General features: G+C 45.1%; 1 pseudogene; it reads right to left on the minus strand.

Annotated features, from left to right (window-relative positions):
- LOC135530747 (SH2/SH3 adapter protein Nck1-like) overlaps positions 1–20,239 on the minus strand; it is a 54,625-nt pseudogene extending 34,386 nt beyond the window's left edge.
- Positions 20,240–20,536: the final 297 nt, after the last annotated feature.

Here is a 20,536-nt window from a genome sequence, read left to right on the forward strand (position 1 = left end):
ACACAGAGAGTACACAGCGGGAGAATACCTGACCACTGTGACTGACCCAAAATTAAGGAAAGCTTTGACTATGTAGACTCAGCGAGCATAGCCTTGCTATTGAGAAAGGCCGCCGTGGGCAGACATGGCTCTCAAGAGAAGACAGGCTATGTGCTCACTGCCCACAAAATGAGGTAGAAACTGAGCTGCACTTCCTAACCTCCTGCCCAATGTATGACCATATTAGAGAGACATATTTCCCTCAGATTACACAGATCCACAAAGAATTCGAAAACAAATCCAATTTTGAAAAACTCCCATATCTACTGGGTGAAATTCCACAGTGTGCATCACAGCAGCAAGATTTGTGACCTGTTGCCCGAGAAAAGGGCAACCAGTGAAGAACACGCACCATTGTAAATACAACCCATATCTATGCTTATTTATTTTATCTTGTGTCCTTTACCATTTGTACATTGCAAAAACACTGTATATATATATATATATATATATATAATGACATTTGTAATGTCTTTATTGTTTTGAAACTTCTGTATGGGTGATGTCTACTGTTAATTTTTATTGTTTATTTCACTTTATATATTATCTACCTTACTTGCTTTGGCGATGTTAACACGTTACCCATGCCAATAAAGCCCCTTGAATTGAATTGATACAGAAAGAGAGAGATGCACAGAGAGCAGAATTAGGCCGATACCCACTAATTATCAAAATCCAGAAAAGATTTTGGGCCGGAAACCGAGCTGCACCTCCTAACCTCCAACGAACCTCCCAGTCTGCTCCAGAGTAGGTTAACCTACTAGCCTCCCAGTTTGCTCCAGCCCAGGTCAACCAACCAGCCTCCCAGTCTGCCCCAGCCCAGGTCAACCAACCAGCCTCCCAGTCTGCTCCAGCCCAGGTCAACCTACCAGCCTCCCAGTCTGTTCCAGCCCAGGTCAACCTACCAGCCTCCCAGTCTGCTCCAGCCCAGGTCAACCTACCAGCCTCCCAGTCTGCTCCAGCCCAGGTCAACCTCCCAGTCTGCTCCAGCCCAGGTCAACCAACCAGCCTCCCAGTCTGTTCCAGCCCAGGTCAACCTACCAGCCTCCCAGTCTGTTCCAGCCCAGGTCAACCAACCGGCCTCCCAGTCTGCCCCAGCACAGGTCAACCAACCAGCCTCCCAGTCTGCTCCAGCCCAGGTCAACCAACCAGCCCAGGTCAACCAACCAGCCTCCCAGTCTGCTCCAGCCCAGGTCAACCAACCAGCCCAGGTCAACCAACCAGCCTCCCAGTCTGCTCCAGCCCAGGTCAACCTCCCAGTCTGCTCCAGCCCAGGTCAACCTTCCAGCCTCCCAGTCTGCTCCAGCCCAGGTCAACCAACCAGCCTCCCAGTCTGTCACAGCCCAGGTCAACCAACCAGCCTCCCAGTCTGTTCCAGCCCAGGTTAGCCAACCAGTCTCCCAGTCTGCTCCAGCCCAGGTCAACCAACCAGCCTCCCAGTCTGCTCCAGCCCAGGTCAACCTCCCAGTCTGCTCCAGCCCAGGTCAACCTCCCAGTCTGCTCCAGCCCAGGTCAACCTCCCAGTCTGCTCCAGCCCAGGTCAACCTCCCAGTCTGCTCCAGCCCAGGTCAACCTACCAGCCTCCCAGTCTGTTCCAGCCCAGGTCAACCTCCCAGTCTGCTCCAGCCCAGGTCAACCTCCCAGTCTGCTCCAGCCCAGGTCAACCTCCCAGTCTGTTCCAGCCCAGGTCAACCAACCAGCCTCCCAGTCTGCTCCAGCCCAGGTCAACCTACCAGCCTCCCAGTCTGTTCCAGCCCAGGTCAACCTCCCAGTCTGTTCCAGCCCAGGTCAACCAACCAGCCTCCCAGTCTGCCACAGCCCAGGTCAACCTACCAGCCTCCCAGTCTGTTCCAGCCCAGGTCAACCTACCAGCCTCCCAGTCTGCTCCAGCCCAGGTCAACCTACCAGCCTCCCAGTCTGCTCCAGCCTGGTCAACCTACCAGCCTCCCAGTCTGCTCCAGCCCAGGTCAACCTACCAGCCTCCCAGTCTGCTCCAGCCCAGGTCAACCTACCAGCCTCCCAGTCTGCTCCAGCCCAGGTCAACCTACCAGCCTCCCAGTCTGCTCCAGCCCAGGTCAACCTACCAGTCTGCTCCAGCCCAGAATACCAGCCTCCCAGTCTGCTCCAGCCCAGTTCAACTTACCAGCCTCCCAGTCTGCTTCAGCCCAGGTCAACCTCCCAGTCTGCTCCAGCCCAAGTCAACCTACCAGCCTCCCAGTCTGCTCCAGCCCAGAATACCAGCCTCCCAGTCTGCTTCAGCCCAGGTCAACCTACCAGTCTGCTCCAGCCCAGGTCAACCTACCAGCCTTCCAGTCTGCTCCAGCCCAGGTCAACCTCCCAGTCTGCTCCAGCCCAGGTCAACCTACCAGCCTCCCAGTCTGCTCCAGCCCAGGTCAACCTACCAGCCTCCCAGTCTGCTCCAGCCTGGTCAACCTACCAGCCTCCCAGTCTGTTCCAGCCCAGGTCAACCAACCGGCCTCCCAGTCTGTTCCAGCCCAGGTCAACCTACCAGCCTCCCAGTCTGCCACAGCCCAGGTCAACCAACCAGCCTCCCAGTCTGCTCCAGCCCAGGTCAACCTACCAGCCTCCCAGTCTGTTCCAGCCCAGGTCAACCTACCAGCCTCCCAGTCTGCTCCAGCCCAGGTCAACCTCCCAGTCTGTTCCAGCCCAGGTCAACCTACCAGCCTCCCAGTCTGTCACAGCCCAGGTCAACCTACCAGCCTCCCAGTCTGCCACAGCCCAGGTCAACCTACCAGCCTCCCAGTCTGTTCCAGCCCAGGTCAACCAACCGGCCTCCCAGTCTGTTCCAGCCCAGGTCAACCTACCAGCCTCCCAGTCTGCTCCAGCCCAGGTCAACCTACCAGCCTCCCAGTCTGTTCCAGCCCAGGTCAACCTACCACCCTCCCAGTCTGTTCCAGCCCAGGTCAACCTACCAGCCTCCCAGTCTGTTCCAGCCCAGGTCAACCTACCAGCCTCCCAGTCTGCTCCAGCCCAGGTCAACCTACCACCCTCCTACCAAGAGTGGGCACAGGTCATGTTCCCAACAACCACTATAGTAGTGTCCACCCTCCTACCAAGAAAAGACTCCCCAGGACAGTTGATTGACATTAAATGAATCAAGAGATCACTGTGGACTGTGCCTCATTGCTCAACGTCAGAATGGCTCACCATCCCACTCATCTGACCTGTGAACACTTACACGATAATATACACCTTGAACAAGACAGTATCAGAACCTTTGCTATGGACCTAAAGGATGCAACTCTTGGCAGGGACCCACGCACATCAACAGTACCCCCACCAGAATAGCCAGACACGGCTTATTACAGCACAGTTCTACAAGACCAGTCCCACAAGACCAGTCCCAACACAGCACAGCTCTACCAGACCCACCTCAGGACAGCTCCACTAGGCCCGGTCCATTACAACACAGCTCCACTAGGCCCGGTCCATTACAACACAGCTCCACTAGGCCCGGTCCATTACAACACAGCTCTACCAGACCCACCTCAGGACAGCTCCACTAGGCCCGGTCCATTACAACACAGCTCCACTAGGCCCGGTCCATTACAACACAGCTCCACTAGGCCCGGTCCATTACAACACAGCTCCACTAGGCCCGGTCCATTACAACACAGCTCCACTAGGCCCGGTCCATTACAACACAGCTCTACCAGACCCACCTCAGGACAGCTCCACTAGGCCCGGTCCATTACAACACAGCTCCACTAGGCCCGGTCCATTACAACACAGCTCCACTAGGCCCGGTCCATTACAACACAGCTCTACCAGACCCACCTCAGGACAGCTCCACTAGGCCCGGTCCATTACAACACAGCTCCACTAGGCCCGGTCCATTACAACACAGCTCCACTAGGCCCGGTCCATTACAACACAGCTCCACTAGGCCCGGTCCATTACAACACAGCTCTACCAGACCCACCTCAGGACAGCTCCACTAGGCCCGGTCCATTACAACACAGCTCCACTAGGCCCGGTCCATTACAACACAGCTCCACTAGGCCCGGTCCATTACAACACAGCTCCACTAGGCCCGGTCCATTACAACACAGCTCCACTAGGCCCGGTCCATTACAACACAGCTCCACTAGGCCCGGTCCATTACAACACAGCTCCACTAGGCCCGGTCCATTACAACACAGCTCCACTAGGCCCGGTCCATTACAACACAGCTCCACTAGGCCCGGTCCATTACAACACAGCTCTACCAGACCCACCTCAGGACAGCATCCTTGTTTACACACCCTATATCACTCATCTCATATGTATATACTGTATTTTATACCATCTATTGAATCTTGCCTATGCCGCTCGGTCATTGCTCATCCATATATTTATATGTACATATTCTTATTCCACCCTTTACTTAGATTTGTGTGTATTGGGTAGTTGTTGGGGCATTGTTAGATTACCTGTTAGATATTACTGCACTGTCGGAACTAGAAGCACAAGCATTTCACTACACTCGCATTAACATCTGCTAACCATGCGTATGTGACCATTAACATCTGCTAACCATGTGTATGTGACCATTAACATCTGCTAACCATGTGTATGTGACCATTAACATCTGCTAACCATGCGTATGTGACCATTAACATCTGCTAACCAGATGACCAATAACATCTGCTAACCATGTGTATGAGACCAATAACATCTGCTAACCATGTGTACGTGACCAATAACATCTGCTAACCATGTGTACGTGACCAATAACATCTGCTAACCATGTGTACGTGACCAATAACATCTGCTAACCATGTACGTGACCAATAACATCTGCTAACCATGTGTACGTGACCAATAACATCTGCTAACCATGTGTACGTGACCAATAACATCTGCTAACCATGTGTATGTGACCATTAACATCTGCTAACCATGTGTATGTGACCAATAACATCTGCTAACCATGTGTATGTGACCAATAACATCTGCAAACCATGTGTATGTGACCATTAACATCTGCTAACCTGTGTATGTGACCAATAACATCTGCTAACCATGTGTACGTGACCAATAACATCTGCTAACCATGTGTATGTGACCAATAACATCTGCTAACCATGTGTATGTGACCAATAACATCTGCTAACCATGTGTATGTGACCAATAACATCTGCTAACCATGTGTATGTGACCAATAACATCTGCTAACCATGTGTATGTGACCATTAACATCTGATAACCATGTGTATGTGACAAATAAAATGTGATTTGATCATCATTTGGCATGAGCAGGACTTAGCGCTGAATGATATGAAAAAAAGGTACTAATCACATTTGGCTAAAACCCAACAAAGGTTCAATCTATTGTGACAATGATGTATACATATGTGCAGCTTGTGCTCCTCCTTCAGATTCTTCATATTAGGATGGTCTGTTTTTGGATAATCTCCAGACAGAAACCATTACATTTCAGTGCTTCTTTGTGGAGATGTCAATGTGAGAACAGGTTCTGATGAGGGAGGTAACCACCTTCCTTGTACAGTAGTCCTACGGGAAGGAGTTAGGATGTTTTATTTTCATGATATGCTATCTATGTTACCCAACTAATTCTGATTAATCCCCAACAGTAACCACCCTCCTTGTACAGTAGTCCTACGGGAAGGAGTTAGTGCATCTCTGACAAGTCTTAGGCCTGTACTTTATGGTAGAATCAGAGGGGACTCTTTAGGTCGCTTTACTTACTGCTCAGCTCTTGGGACAAGTGTAGTCGATTATGCTGACAGTGAATGATTTGAATGTACTAACGGAGGAGGGGTCCACGTCAGACCACAGACACCATTGTCAGATCACAGTCAGATCAGTGTTTCTGAAGAAATGAACCAGCAATATTCATTTAAAAAAACAGCCCAATAAACTCTACAACATGAACCAATCGTACAGATGGGCAGTGCAGAGGGATTCATTGACACATTAAACTCAAATAAAGGATGAACTCTATACAGGTCGCCAAAAGCATCAAAAGCACATTTGAAATGACACAAAAAACAAAACGGTTCTGAAAAATGGTTTGATAACGAAAGTAAAACAATTAGAAAACACTGAAGACAAATATCAAATGAAAAACATAAGCAGCAAAACAACCCAGAGCTACGCTATGAATACTGTGAAACTCTGAAACAGTAGAAACATACACTGAAACACAAGGAATTGAATTATACCAACAAGACACTTGATGAAATTGAAAACGCAATTGACCAAAATCAGTTCTGGGACATGTGGAACAATTTAAACACGACAAAGATGAAGGAATTTGGAAAACTTATTTTGGTAATCTATACAAACACATCTCACAAAAAGACATACAACAAAAATGTAACAACCAAAATCCATTCGATTACCCAATAACCCAACAGGAACTAAATGAAAACCTGGAACCTATAAAACCAAAGAAGGCTTGTGGTCTAGAGAACATCAGAAATGAAATGCTGAAAAACAGCACACCTGAGTTGCAAAATGCAATATAGTAACACACTTAGATAATTCAACTATCTTCTGGCTACTTCCCTGAGGTCTGGAACCAGGGGCTCATCTCCACTATCAACAAAAGTGGAGACAAATCAGACCCCAATAATTACAGGGGAATTTGCGCAAACAGCAAGGTTTTCTTGGGAAAGGTTTTCTGTAGCATTTTGAATTGTGACCATATCTGCACCGGAAACTTTAATATGGCAGTGAATGAACTCAAAGAGAATGCCTGCAGAGAATTGCATGCAATAAAAAACAAATTATTCAAAATCAACATCCCAATTAGAATTTGGACCAAAATATTTGACAGTGTAATCCTACCATTAGCTCTTTATGGAAGTGAGGTTTGGGGGCCACTCAATAAACTGGACCTTAAAATGTGGCACAAACATCCAGTTGAAACATGCAGAATTCTGTCCAGAGAAATAGACCAACTAATGTAGGGCAGAATTGGGTTGTTTTCCAGTGGTAATGAAAATACAGAAAATATCATACAATGTTTTGGGCTAAATTCAAGTATATAAAGCACTTCAAACCCAAGAGCTGAGCCCAGAACGAGCCCTCTCAGTCAGCTGATGTTGGACCTCGCCAACCAAGCTGACACCAGAACTACTTCAAAAGAAAGAATTCCAATAAACAAAATCATAAACCAATCAAAGGAATCATATTTACAACATTGGAAAAACCAAACAAAATCCCAAAGCCGACTAAATTGCTATCTGACCCTAAAACAGAGAATATGAATTGGCTGATTATCTCTACTCTGTCAGAGATACGAAGCAGAGACAGATCCTTACCAAGTACAGGCTGAGTGACCACCGATTGGCAATAGAAACCGGCAGACATAAAACGACATGGCTACCCAAAGAGGAGCGTGTATGTGGTCACTGCATAACAGGGAGGTAGAGACAGAGATGCACTTTCTCCTTTACTCTAAGAAATATTCCTCACCAAGAGGTTCATTATTCACAGAAATTACTACATTTATTAAAAAATGTTACTTATTGAACCTAGAGAAACGTCCGACCCGAAACACACAGCCAGGACAACTAAGGAGTGGCTCCGTAAGAAGCATCACAAGGTCCTGGAGTGGCCTAGCCAGTCTCCAGACCTGAACCCAATAGAAAATCTTTGGAGGGAGCTGAAACTCCGTATTGCCCAGCGACAGCCCCGAAACCTGAAGGATCTGGAGAAGGTCTGTATGTGGGCCAAAATCCCTGCTGCAGTGTGTGCAAACCTGGTCAAGAACTACAGGAAACATATGATCTCTGTAATTGCAAACAAATGTTTCTGTACCAAATATTAAGTTCTGCTTTTCTGATGTATCAAATACTTATGTCATGCAATAAAATGCTAATTAATTACTTAAAAATCATACAATGTGATTTTCAGGATTTTTGTTTTAGATTCTGTCTCTCACAGTTGAAGTGTACCTATGATAAAAATGACAGACCTCTACATGCTTTGTAAGTAGGGAAACCTGGAAAATCGGCAGTGTATCAAATACTTGTTCTCCTCACTGTAGGCGTACAGAGGCCCATTTATCAGCAACCATCCCTCCAATGGCATGTTAGCTAATCCAAGTTGATCATAAATAAGGATAATTGATCATTAGAAAACCCATTTGCAAATATGTTAGCACAGCTGAAAACTGTTGTTCTGATTAAAGAAGCAATAAAACTGGCCTTCTTTGAACTAGTTAAGTATCTGGAGCATCAGCATTTCTGGGTTCAATTACAGGCTCAAAACCTTTCTTCTGAAACTCGTCAGTCTATTCTTGTTCTGAGAAATGAAGGCTATTCCATGCGAGAAATTGTCAAGAAACTGAAGATCTCGACAGCGCAAACTGGCTCTAACCAGAATAGAAAGAGGAGTGGGAGGCCCCGGTGCACAACTGAGCAAGAGGACAAGTAAATAAGAGTGTCTAGTTTTAGAAACAGACGCCTCAAATGACAGCTTCATTAAATATTACCTGCAAAGCACCAGTCTCAAAGTCAACAGTGAAGAGGCGACTCCGGGATGTTCCTCTGTCCAGTGTCTGTGTTCTTTTGTCCATCTTTTCTTTTTATTGGCCAGTCTGAGATATGTCTTTGGCTTTTTCTTTGCAACTCTGACTATGCATTTATTGCCTATTTATTGCCTCACCTCCGTACTTCATTTCCACACACTGGATATAGATAATTTCTACTGTATCATTGACAGTACAGTTGTTTATTCCATGTGTAACTCTGTATTGTTGTTTGTGTCGCACTGCTTTGCTTTATCTTGGCCAGGTCTCAGTTGTAAATGAGAACTTGTTCTCAACTGGCTACCTGGTTAAATAAAGGTGAAATAAAAACAAAAAAAAACAGCTGTGGCCCCGAAACACACAACACTCATATCCTACAACTCGTTTCACTCATTCAGAACATTCATACAACAGCTGTGTGAATCTACAGCCATGCGAATCTACAGCTGTCTGGATCTTCAGCTGTGTGAATATACAGCTGTGTGAATATACAGCTGTGTGAATATACAGCTGAATATACCTAGGATAGGATAAAGCTACCTAGGATAGGATAAAGTAATCCTTCTCACCCCCCCTTAAATGATTTAGATGCACTATTGTAAAGTGGCTGTTCCACTGGATGTCAGAAGGTGAATTCACCAATTTGTAAGTCACTCTGGATAAGAGCGTCTGCTAAATGACTTAAATATAAATGTAAATGTGAATCTACAGCTATGTGAATCTACAGCTGTGTGAATCTACAGCTATGTGAATCTACAGCTGTGTGAATCTACAGCTGTGTGGATCTTCAGCTATGTGAATCTACAGCTATGTGACTCTACAGCTGTGTGAATCTACAGCTGTGTGAATCTACAGCTATGTGAATCTACAGCTATGTGAATCTACAGCTATGTGAATCTACAGCTGTGTGAATCTACAGCTATGTGAATCTACAGCTGTGTGAATCTACAGCTGTGTGAATCTACAGCTGTGTGGATCTACAGCTGTGTGAATCTTCAGCTGTGTGAATCTTCAGCTATGTGAATCTACAGCTGTGTGAATCTACAGCTGTGTGAATCTACAGCTGTGTGGATCTTCAGCTGGAATGTAGCTAGAGAATCTCTGAAATGACATGTTCTACATTTTGTGGTCACCCGGCTCCAGTCACCCGGCTTAGTTGTTTTCAGTGTAGGCTGTATGTGCTCAAGCTATACATCACATCAGGCTACATGTCAGTAGTCTCAATAGTTGCTGTGCTGTGTGTCTATGACTCAAGAGCCCTCTTCCTGTTGTTGTAACATTCTTATAAGAGGACGCAAAGATTTTACCGTCAGCAGTCACGCCGCACACACTTGATTGCTCAGATCACAGATGAGGGGATCTTCCTGTTTTCTTAATAAAGTGTTACAAAGTTTCCCCATGTCACCAGACAAACAAGTCCTTCAGTTCCTTCAGAATAGGGCGGTCAGACGTTAGCTCATTAATCAAACGGTCATTCACAACCACACAGTTAAAAAAACAAATCTGTGCCAGTCAGTCAGTCTGCTACTACGGTAGCCTTCAGGTCCACAATGCTGAGGAGCTTAGACAACAGTAGCTAGCCTAACCGGCTGGTCCAACACAGAGGACCATCTCTTCCTGTCCTGTGGTGGATATCAAAGCAACAATGTGGTCTAAAACAAAGACAGACTGAGCTGAGAGCTGGCAGAGAGAGAGACTGGGCTGAGAGCTGGCAGAGAGAGAGACTGGGCTGAGAGCTGGCAGAGAGAGACTGAGCTGACATCTGGCAGAGAGAGAGAGACGACTGAGATGAGAGCTGGCAGAGAGAGAGAGAGAGACATAGCTGAGAGCTGGCAGAGAGAGAGAAACAGCTGAAAGCTGGCAGAGAGAGAGAGACAGGGCTGAAAGCTGGCAGAGAGAGAGAGACAGAGCTGAAAGCTGGCAGAGAGAGACAGAGCTGGCAGAGAGAGAGAGAGAGCTGAGAGAGAGAGAGAGCTGAGAGAGAGAGAGAGAGCTGAGAGAGAGCTGAGAGAGAGAGAGCTAGAGAGAGAGCTGAGAGAGAGAGAGCTGAGAGAGAGAGAGCTGAGAGAGCTGAGAGAGCTGAGAGAGAGAGCTGAGAGAGAGCTAAGAGAGCTGAGAGCTGAGCTGAGAGAGAGCTGAGAGAGAGAGAACTGAGAGAGAGAGAGACAGAGAGAGAGAGAGCTGAGAGAGAGAGAGAGCTGAGAGAGAGAGAGAGCTGAGAGAGAGAGAGCTGAGAGAGAGAGAGCTGAGAGAGAGAGCTGAGAGAGAGCTGAGAGAGAGAGCTGAGAGATCTGAGAGAGAGAGCTGAGAGAGAGAGAGAGAGAGAGAGAGCTGAGAGAGCTGAGAGAGAGCTGAGAGAGAGCTGAAGAGAGAGAGAGCTGAGAGAGAGAGAGCTGAGAGAGAGAGAGCTGAGAGAGAGAGATGAGAGAGAGAGCTGAGAGAGAGAGAGCTGAGAGAGAGAGAGCTGAGAGAGAGAGAGAGAGCTGAGAGAGAGAGAGAGCTGAGAGAGAGAGAGCTGAGAGAGAGAGCTGAGAGAGAGAGAGCTGAGAGGGAGAGAGAGAGAGAGCAGAGAGAGCAGAGAGCAGAGAGAGAGTGCTGAGAGAGAGATCTGAGAGAGAGAGAGCTGAGAGAGAGAGCTGAGAGAGAGAGAGGGATAGAGAGAGAGCTGAGAGAGAGAGAGCTGAGAAGTTGAGAGAGCGCTGAGAGAGAGAGCTGAGAGAGAGCTGAGAGAGAGAGCAGAGAGAAAGAGCTGAGAGAGAGAGAGCTGAGAGAAAGAGCTGAGAGAGAGCTGAGAGAGAGCGACAGAGAGAGAGAGAGCTGAGAGAGAGAGAGCTGAGAGAGAGAGCTGAGAGAGAGAGAGCTGAGAGAGAGAGAGAGAGCTGAGAGAGAGAGAGCTGAGAGAGAGAGCTGAGAGAGAGCTGAGAGAGAGCTGAGAGAGAGAGCTGAGAGAGAGAGAGCTGAGAGAGAGAGAGCTGAGAGAGCTGAGAGAGAGACAGAGAGACAGAGAGAGCTGAGAGAGAGAGACAGAGAGAGACAGACAGAGAGAGAGCTGAGAGAGAGAGAGAGAGAGAGAGCTGAGAGAGAGAGGAGATGCCGTGCATTCAGAAAGTATTCAGACCCTTTTTCCACATTTTGTTACATTATAGCCTTATTCTAGAATTGATGTATTGTATTTTTCCCCAATCAATCTACAAACAACACCCCATAATGACAAAGCAAAAACAGTTTTATAGAAATGTTTATAAATAAAAATAAAATTCAGATCTTTTGCTATGGGACTAGAAATTGATCTTAGGTGTATCCTGTTTCCATTGATCATTCTTGAGATGTTTCTACAATTTTGATTGGAGTCCACCTGAGGTAAATTCAATTGATTGGACATTATTTGCAAAGGCAAGCACCTGTCTATATAAGGTCCTACAGTTGACAGTGCATGTCAGAGCAAAAACCAAGCCATGAGGTTGAAGGAATTGACCGTAGAGCTCAGAGACAGGATTGTGTCGAGGCACAGGTCTGGGGAAGGGTACCAAAGAAATTCTGCAGCGATGCCCCCATCCAACCTGACAGAGCTTGAGAAGAAGAGGAGAAACTCAACAAAGGAGTGCCAAGCTTGTAGCGTCATACCCAAGAAGACTCGAGGCTGTAATCGCTGCCAAAGATGCTTCAATAAAGTACTGAGTAAATGGTCTGAACACTTATGCAAATGCAATATTTCAGTGTTTTTTTTTGTAAATATAAATTTCAAAAAAATTCTAAAAAACCTATTTTTACATGGTCATTATGGGTTATTGTGTATAGATTGATGAGAGAAAAAAAACAATAATCCATTTCAGAATAAGGCTGTCACGTATCAAAATGTGGAACAATTGGATCTGAATGCCCTGTATTTATGGTGTAGGTAGATAATAAACCTAAGAGCTGCGTGAAACACAGCATCATGTGCCTTCAGGGTAGTGCATGAGGTCTGCATAGAAATTACAACACTGTAGTCCAAGACAGACAGGAATGTACCCCGTAGCAACTCTTATGGCCTCTAAAGGAAAAAACCCAGCCTTATGCCCATAATAAAACATCAACTCAATCGTCTTCTCCAGATTCTCAACAGGACTAGTGAAGTTCTCATCCAAACTCCTAGATCTTTCTTGTTTCTAACTCATCAGATAAAACAGCTTTCTAGTGAACGGATGTTTTAAGCAAAGGGTTTTTCCTTTGTAACATATACAGTTACAAACACCCTTTCAAGTCAATATGAAAAATGACTGACAACTAACTACAGAGACGCAGTGAGCGTCCACATTTACAACGTCAACCATCCAGGAGTCGAACAAATGCTCTGATGACTTAATGATCAGATAAGGAGGTGGGATTAGTGATTCCTAATAATATATATTAAACATATTGGGTTGTGCCATGGCGGAGATCTTTGTGGGCTATACTCAGCCTCGTCTCAGGATGGTATGTTGGTGGTTGAAGATATCCCTCACGTGGTGTGGGGGCTGTGCTTATATCCTTCCTGTTTGGCCCTGTCCGGGGTGTCCTCGGATGGGGCCACAGTGTCTCCTGACCCCTCCTGTCTCAGCCTCCAGTATTTATGCTGCAGTAGTTTATGTGTCGGGGGGCTAGGGTCAGTTTGTTATATCTAGAGTACTTCTCCTGTCCTATTCGGTGTCCTGTGTGAATTTAAGTGCGCTCTCTCTAATTCTCTCTTTCTTTCTCTCTCTCGGAGGACCTGAGCCCTAGGACCATGCCCCAGGACTACCTGACATGATGACTCCTTGCTGTCCCCAGTCCACCTGGCCGTGCTGCTGCTCCAGTTTCAACTGTTCTGCCTTATTATTATTAGACCATGCTGGTCATTTATGAACATTTGAACATCTTGGCCATGTTCTGTTAAAATCTCCACCCGGCACAGCCAGAAGAGGACTGGCCACCCCACATAGCCTGGTTCCTCTCTAGGTGTCTTCCTAGGTTTTGGCCTTTCTAGGGAGTTTTTCCTAGCCACCGTGCTTCTACACCTGCATTGCTTGCTGATTGGGGTTTTAGGCTGGGTTTCTGTATAGCACTTTGAGATATCAGCTGATGTACGAAGGGCTATATAAATACATTTGATTTGATAGTATTTACAATGAATTATTATTTATTTATTTACAATAAATAGATGTTTGATGATACCTCCAACTATAAAATCGAAGTGAATAAAAAGTCATCGATAAAGGACTACAAAATAAATGGTTGACAGAACAGAAATGTAAATATCTTTGTCCCAAAACCTCCAGTTTCAATCCTTTTATGGTCCTGTTTAAGGTTGACAAATCAGACCTGTCGTTTCAGGTACCGGCTCCCTAACAGTCTGATGTGGACTCTCACATTTATCCATTAGTCAAACAGATGTCAAGCTATTTGAAAAGACACCACTGACTTTCAAATGAAATTACAAAATATACACGATATAAGTGAAGGACTAGCATTCTGAATGATGGAGATAAGGTGGCCCTCTAGTTCTTCCTCTCCAACCAGCGACAACAAATGATAACATTCAGCTTGAGCAACTAGTTCTCACTAAAAACTCTTTTCTATTTGACATTTGACCTCCAGACCCTTGGAACAGTGAAGGGAAACCCATTATCTCCAAACTACACACATCTCTTCATGGAGAAATTCAAATTGGATTTCATTTATGAAAATAATCCTTACAAAGATCATGTCTAATATTGGACCCACGATACAGACGATTGCTTCGTGATCTGGCGGGTTCCTAACTTCCTTAACTCCAGAGGACAATTTCCTTCACGATGGAAAAGAACATTACCTCTATACATTTCTTAGATGTTTTTGTCACAGAAGAAGGGACCGTCTCTAAGTGCTACAGTTTTACTATCAGCTGTCAGTATAGTATTTTTATCACCCTGTCCCCATAAAAAATATATTTACCCGTCAGCTAACTGTGTCGCATCTGTAACACATAGGAAAAAATATGAACATGAAAATATTAATTTAATTTTAAATATGAATATGAAAATATGAATGAGCGTTTCTGATCGAGAGCTGGCTGGATGAGCGTTTCTGATCGAGAGCTGGCTGGATGAGCGTTTCTGATCGAGAGCTGGCTGGATGAGCCAGTTACTTAAAAAATCCTAAACAAGAACAAACAGTTTTCTGTCAACTGTGTGACTGAGGTTAGGACAGTTCCTGACCTAGTGTGACTGAGGTTAAGGTTAGCACAGTTCCTGACCTAGTGTGACTGAGGTTAGGACCGTTCCTGACCTAGTGTGACTGAGGTTAAGGTTAGGGCAGTTCCTGACCTAGTGTGACTGAGGATAAGGTTAGGACAGTTCCTGACCTAGTGTGACTGAGGATAAGGTTAGGACAGTTCCTGACCTAGTGTGACTGAGGTTAAGGTTAGGACAGTTTCTGACCTAGTGTGTCTTTGAGGTTCTTGACGATGGATGCCTTCCTGGCGCTGTTCTTCCTCTCGACGTAGTTGGAGGGTACGAAGCCGGTCTTGTTGGTGGCGTTGCGGACCCTCCACCAGGACTTACTGTCGTCCAGCAGCCATAGCCGCTCGTTCTTCTTAATGTCCAACTCCTGGTCTTGCTGAGCCAGGTAGTCAAACTTGGCGATGACAATCACCTCTTCTGTCATCTTGGACCTCTGGACCTGAGAGACAGAGAGAAGATATACAGTTTAGTTCTGGACTTGGGGAACAAAGATGAGGTACATGTCAGGATCATTTAAACTCCAACCAGCAACAACACCCCAATCACCTTTCACACATTTTGTTATGTTACAGCCTTATTCTAAAATTGATTAAATTGTTTTTTCCCCTCATCAATCTACAGACAATACCCCATAATGACTAAACAAAAACTAGTTTTAGAACATTTTGCAAATGTATAAACAAACTGAAATATCAAATTAACATATGTATTCAGACCCTTTACTCAGCACTTTGTTGAAGCACCTTTGGCAGCGATTACAGCCTTGAGTCTTCTTGGGTATGATACTACAAGCTTGGCACACCTGTATCATGCCTCTACTGTGAGGATCCAAAGATCAGGACAGTGGATCAGCGTCTACAGGGGCGGTTTTATGACACCTCACGTCAATCGTAAATTGTAATGCAGTAGACGACTCCTTTCTGGTGTCTAGTATGGGTGAATGGAACATCTCTGTGTTACAGAAGAGTTTGCCGCCCAAAACTTCAACATCAATCAATGAACACTGGGACAATATATTTCAACATCCTAATGTTGGGAATGATGAGAGATGGAATATGGAAAATGTACGTCTATTTTGTGACGTCATTAAAATTGGTATAAAGACATTATAACGAAAACATTGCAACTTGAAGAGCTTTTACATATCAGATTTACATCCTTTACGTTGTGTAGACAATATCAAAAATAAAGATAATGTTTTTGTGACGATAGGATTGTGATTTTAGTTCTCAAACGGGATCATAGTCATTATGATAACTTGCCATGCCCCAGTACATCAGCATGGCAAACACGCCACATTGTTTTTACCCGAGGGTATAAAAGAATGTGTTAAGAATTAACATAGGAGACTAAACGGGCCACGAGCTGCTGCTAGGTGTACATTAGTCACGACAGTAGAACTCAACACGAGGTTGAAGAAGACAATGGAACCTCTAACAATCAATGCTACGGTTGAGTAGCTGTCCTAAGTACTGTATCTAAGAAAGTTCATTTACATCGGACCATTCGGTTATTCTCTCTAAATCATCGTCAGCTACACTCATCACAACTCTGGAGATCATCGACACGGCTTACGTAATCTGGAGACCACTCTTCCAGAACGAGTGCAAAATAACAGACAACCGAGAAGGACATTGTGACATCTGGTGGACAACCAGAGACTTACACCTGAGAACGAAGGAGAAGGCCATCTGAAGAAGGCAGCCCAATCGAACTATAGCAAAAAAATAAAATAACAATAGCGAGACTATATCCAGGGGGTACCGGTACAGAGTCAATATGTGGGGGCACCGGTTGGTCGAGGTAATATGTACATGTAGGTAGAGTTATTAAAGTGACTATGGAGAGATAGATGATAACAATGGAGAGGAGCGGCGGTGTAAAAGAAGGGGGAAGAAAATAGTCCATTTGATAAAGGTGTTCAGGAGTCTTATGGCTTTGGGGACAAAAGCAGAGGCCTCTTGGACCTAGACGTGGCACTCCGGTACCGCTTGGCATGCACTAGCAGAGAGAACAGTCTATGACTAGGGTGGCTGGAGTCTTTGACAATTTTTAGGGCCTTCTTCTGACACTGCCTGGTATAGAGGTCCTGGATGGCAGGAAGTTTGGCCCCAGTGATGTACTGGGCCGTACGCACTACCGAGTGCAGTGCCTTGCGGTCGGAGGCCAAGAAGTTGCCATACCAGGCAGTGATGCAACCAGTCAGGATGCTCTCGATGGTGCAGCTGTCGAGCCTTCTGAAAATCTGAAGAACCAGGCCAAATCTTTTCAGTCACCTGAGGGGAATAGGTTTTGTTGTGCCCTCTTCACGACTGTCTTGGTGTGTTTGGACCATGTTAGATAGTTGATAATGTGGTCACCAATGAACTTGAAGCTCTCAACCTGCTCCACTGCAGCCCTGTCGATGAGAATGGGGGCGTGCTCAGGCCTTATTTTCCTGTAGTCCACAATCATCTCCTTTGTCTTGATCACATTGAGGGAGAGGTTGTTGTCCTGGCACGACACGGCTAGGTCTCTGACCTCCTCCTTATAGTCTGTCTTGTCGTTGATGGTGATCAGGCTTACCACTATTGGGTCATCGACAAACTTGATGTTGGAGTCATGCCTGGCCCTGCAGTCATGAGTGAATAGGGATGATATTGATGATATTACTAGATATTATCTAGCCTGTACTGCGATGCATATAATCTGACTGAGCAGCGGTAGGCAGAAGCAAGCACGTAAACATTCATTCAAACAGCACGCTCGTGCGTTTTGCCAGCAGCTCTTCGTTGTGCTTCAAGCATTGCGCTGTTTATGACTTCAAGCCTATCAACTCCCGAGATGAGGCTGGTGTAACCGAAGTGAAATGGCTGGCTAGTTAGCGCGCGCTAATAGCGTTTCAAACGTCACTCGCTCTGAGCCTGTCGATGTTTCCCTTGCTCTGCATGGGTAACGCTGCTTCGAGTGGTGTGGCTGTTGTCGTTGTGTTCCTGGTTCGAGCCCAGCGAGGAGCAAGGAGAGGGACGGAAGCTATACTGTTACACTGGCAATACTAAAGTGCCTATAAGAACATCCAATAGTCAAAGGTTAATGAAATACAAATAGTATAGAGAGAAATAGTACTATAATTCCTATAATAACTGCAACCTAAAACTTCTTACCTGGGAATATTGAATACTCATGTTAAAAGGAACCACCAGCTTTCATATGTTCTCATGTTCTGAGCAAGGAACTGAAACGTTAGCTTTCTTACATAGCACATATTGCAGTTTTACTTTCTTCTCCAACACTTTGTTTTTGCATTTTTTAAACCAAATTGAACATGTTTCATTATTTATTTGATTTTATTGATGTATTATATTAAGTTAAAATATGTGTTCATTCAGTATTGTTGTAATTGTCATTATTCCAACAACAACCAAAAATTGTCCGATTAATCGGTATTGACTTTTTTGGTCCTCCAATAATCGGTATCGGTGTTGAAAAATCATAAATTGGTCGACCTCTAGTATGTACATACAGTCACTGTGGAGACGACCTCATTGATGCACTTATTTATGAAGCCAATGACGGATGTGGTGTACTCCTCAATGCCATCAGAAGAATCCCGGGACATATTCCAGTCTGTGCTAACAAAACAGTCCAGTAGTTTAGCATCTGCGTCATCTGACCACATCTGTCACTGGAGCTTCCTGCTTTAATTTTTGCTTGTAATTCAGGATAGAATTATGGTCAGATTTGCCAAATGGACGGCGAAGGAGAGCTTTGTATACGTCTCTGTGTGAGGAGTAAAGGTGGTCAAGAGTTTTTTTCCCTCTGGTTGCACATTTAACATGCTGATAGGTAAAACTGAGTTAAGTTTCCCTGCATTAAAGTTCCCAGCATTTTCCTGTTTGCTTATGGCAGTATACAGCTCATTGAGTGCGGTCTTAGTGCCATCATCGGTCTGTGGTGGTCTGTAGACAGCTACGAAAAATACAGATGAAAACTCTAGGTAGACAGTGTGGTCTACAGCTTATCATGAGATACTCTACCTCAGTCGAGCAAAACCTCAAGACATCCTTAGATTTCGTGCACCAGCTGTTGTTTACAAATATACATAGACCGCCACCCCATGTATTACCAGAGGCAGCTTTTCTATCCATCTGATATTCTTCAGCCACGACTCGGTGAAACATAAGATTTGACAGTTTTTAATGTCCCGTTGGTAGGATAAACGTACTTTTAGTTTGTCCAATTTATTATCCAGTGATTGTACGTTGGCCAATAGTACCGATGGCAAAGGCAGATTAGCCACTCGTCGGCAGATCCTCACAAGGCACCCTGATCTCATTCCGCGATACCTCTTCTGTCTCTTTCTCCTGCGAATGACGGGGATGAGAGCCTGTTCGGGTGTCTGTAGCATATCCCTCTTGTCCAACTCATTTAAGGTGAGTAAATTTTTGGTCATAAGAGACGGTAGCAGCAACATTATGGACAAAATAAGTCACAAACAAATGCGAAAAAAACAACTAAATATCACTGTTGGTTAAGAACCCATAAAACGGCAGCACTACGGACAGACGGACGGTTTAGTCTCAACAGCCCTGGACGGTTTAGTCTCAACAGCCCTGGACGGTTTAGTCTCAACAGCCCTGGACGGTTTAGTCTCAACAGCCCTGGACGGTTTAGTCTCAACAGCCCTGGACGGTTTAGTCTCAACAGCCCTGGACGGTTTAGTCTCAACAGACAACGGACGGACGGTTTAGTCTCAACAGACAACGGACGGACGGTTTAGTCTCAACAGCCCTGGACGGTTTAGTGTCAACAGCCCTGGACGGTTTAGTGTCAACAGCCCTGGACGGTTTAGTCTCAACAGCCCTGGACGGTTTAGTGTCAACAGCCCTGGACGGTTTAGTGTCAACAGCCCTGGACGGTTTAGTGTCAACAGCCCTGGACGGTTTAGTCTCAACAGCCCTGGACGGTTTAGTCTCAAAAGCCCTGGACGGTTTAGTCTCAACAGACAACGGACGGTTTAGTCTCAACAGACAACGGACAGTTTAGTCTCATAGCAAAGCGTCTGAATACTTACGTAAATAAGGTATCTGTGTCTTAATTTTCAATAAATTAGCAAACATTTCTAAAAACGTGTTTTCACATCGTCATTGTGAGATAGTGTGTAGACTGAGGAAAACAATTCATTTAATCAATTTTAGAAAAAGGCTGTAACGTAACAACGTGTGGAAAAAGTCAAAGGACATATTCCCCCTAAATAACTTGTAACGTTACTGTATTTTAGCTAACAATTATCACATTAATCTATTTATAGGTTTGGCTAAACTTCCAGAATTACAAGTTAGCTAGCTAGTTACCTTGGAGGTTTCTCTGACAATCTCAATAACATGAACAAACTATTTTATATTAACCTACACACTGAACATCTTACCTGTACTGCATCAAAGCTGTCAACTTCAGAGTTACGATGCTTCGCTGATGACCTCTAATGACCTCTGATGATCTGAAAAAAAGAAAACAGAAGAAGCCTATTGTCAACAATTATGTTATTTTCATTGGAGATATATTGTGTGGGTGGTTTAACAGTGTTTAGGGCCCATCTAATCATCCCATATCAGAACATAATTATGACTAGGCTTAATGAACCATTCACAACCAAATCAGAACATTGTATTAGATGCTTCACAGTAATAAAGAGATTAAGCTCACACTCATAAAACAAAAATGAAGAGAAATTACTGGGATTTGTTGTTTTATCTTCCTTAGTTGAATAAACCGACTAAGTCTCTGAACAAGAGAG

The sequence above is a fragment of the Oncorhynchus masou genome, unplaced genomic scaffold (assembly GCF_036934945.1).
Source record: "Oncorhynchus masou masou isolate Uvic2021 unplaced genomic scaffold, UVic_Omas_1.1 unplaced_scaffold_1411, whole genome shotgun sequence".
Lineage (NCBI taxonomy): Eukaryota > Metazoa > Chordata > Actinopteri > Salmoniformes > Salmonidae > Oncorhynchus > Oncorhynchus masou.